Source organism: Hemicordylus capensis, chromosome 1 (assembly GCF_027244095.1).
Source record: "Hemicordylus capensis ecotype Gifberg chromosome 1, rHemCap1.1.pri, whole genome shotgun sequence".
Classification (NCBI taxonomy): domain Eukaryota; kingdom Metazoa; phylum Chordata; class Lepidosauria; order Squamata; family Cordylidae; genus Hemicordylus; species Hemicordylus capensis.
The window spans coordinates 49,587,229-49,589,495 of NC_069657.1; positions in this window are offsets into that span (position 1 = coordinate 49,587,229).

Sequence of the window (2,267 nt, forward strand, 5' to 3'; positions counted from 1 at the left end):
GCGAAACAGGATGCTGGACTAGATGGGCCTTGGGCCCGATCCAGCAGGGATGTTCTTATGTTCCACACACACCTTATCCTTCATAAGCAAGGACATTTTACTGAGATAAAGCAAGCAGAAGTGAGTGCACAATTAGTGGTATGGTAGCATATTGCTTGTTTTCAGTATGAGAATACTTTTGCACCTAGCATAAAGCCCTGGTTACTCTGTCAGTTTTCACAGGAAATGGGATAATAGGGGAAAAGCACTGAAGCTATTCAGTTTAGCTAGGAAAATAAATGAATGCATTTCATTGTCTGGTGGTTCTATTATTTATCACTCTTCCTGCAGGAAGGGTTGAAGGGTTCTGGTGCACAACTGACCTCTACTTACCATAGCTGGTTGTTTGTGCTCCAGTGCATTTATAATTTCTCATTTGCTGTGAAACAGAGCTAGCCCACTGGAGTGCGAAAGTGGGCTGAACTATAGCCAAAGGAGAGAGGAAGGGAGGAAACACCCAAAGTGCCGAGAGAACTATTTTATTAAATTACCAAACATTTTAAAAACCTAGTTCATTCTGAGCTGCAGAATTATATAGTAGTATTCCACATTGTATATGTAGATTCCCCCCCCAAGAATTTAAAATATGATAGGTTTTGTATTTTCATAAAATTTACTGTATTAATTTTTGGAACTTTGTCTAATTAGAGTAAATGAATAAAATGAGCTGATCCGGTACAGACTATCTGCGCCCCTAGTTCTCCCTGTCATTTCCCTCCTCCCTTCAACCCCAGTCCGTTCTGCGCTTGGCTTTCCTTTTCCTCCCTGCCCGCCGCCGGTGGTTTCCCTCGCTGGCTGGTGCTTTCCCTCCCCACCAGCCAGGCTGGGCTGCAGGAGCTTTCCTCTGGCTGGCCATTTTTCTCTCCATCCCCCAGGCTGCTGCTTGCAAACTCTTGCGAGAACTGCCACACATGGGATTAGTGATGGATACGTTTAGGATATATATATATAGAGAGAGAGAGAGTTTTCTCAGCACTTTGTTTTTCGCAGCACTTTGTTTTTCCCCTTGTTGATGTTTCTCTCTCACACACACACCCTCACACCTCATTTTTAAATGTGAGCTGTGGCAACATTATGGAAAAATGGAGGGTGAGAGGTGTATACTTGCTGCATAGGGACCAGTGAGTAACCTCTGTTACTCAGATGCATGTCACTAGTTATCAGAAATAACTAAGCCATACTGACTTAAATGGAAATTATGCTCAAGACAGTTCTCACACAATTGCCAGTTTACATTGCAGGTTTGTTACAGTACATTTTACTTTTGATTAATCAAATTTGTATATGGAACTGCCTTATGATGAGTCCACATCTGGCTCAGTGTTGCCTATGCTGACAGCTGCTCTCCAGGGTTTCAGACAAGGATCTTCTGTTCCCAGCTTTATCTGAAGATGCCAGGGATTGAACCTGTAGTCAATCTGTAGTACCAGCTCTGAGGAGCAGGGCCACCAAGAGTGAGTTCGGGCCCCAGTGGGAAAAAAGTTTCGGGCCTCCACCGTGAGGCCCCCTCCACCACGGCTGCAAGCCCACCGCCGCAACGATGAGGACAAACCACTTATCTTCAAAATAATTCTAGCCGCCATGGCTCACTGGGTGGGGAGTGAGCCAAGCACCCCCGTGTGGCATTGGTGGTGGGTGGAGTGGGAGTGGCCACTCAGCCTGACCAGCAGCCCTTGAGAATGGCCAGGTGCTCCAGCCCGCTTGCATAGTTTGAATAGAACATCAATGCTCTATTCAACATATCCAACAGTCGGGCCCCGGGCCCCCTTCTCAACTGCCGGGCCCATTATTTGTACTGGCTCTCGTCAGGCCTGCTTAGGAGTAATTTAATTCAGTAATCTCTGTAATGTGTGTAACTGCACTAGATTCATGCCAGAGATTTTTGTCCATCTTTTCATTACAAAAAAAAAAGAAAGAAAAATATTCCACAACTGTCTTAAGCAGCTTGTTCCTTCCTCAAAGAGACTGAAGCTAGCACTGGTGTTCCACCCGACTTTGCATAGCTTGCTTAGAAGCTGCTGAGACCCAGCCCATTATACTGTATGCTGCTAATCAGTATCTTTTTTATGCAGTGAGTGACTTGTGAGCAAAACCTCTGTTGGAAAAGTCTGGGCTTGCTGTTCTTTGGAGGCATGTTAAATAATGTAGCACTGTCTGTCTTTTCATCATATGGTGACTTGCTGTAATACGTGTCATCGTAGGAGAAGATTGCTGCAGAGAAAGAAAAC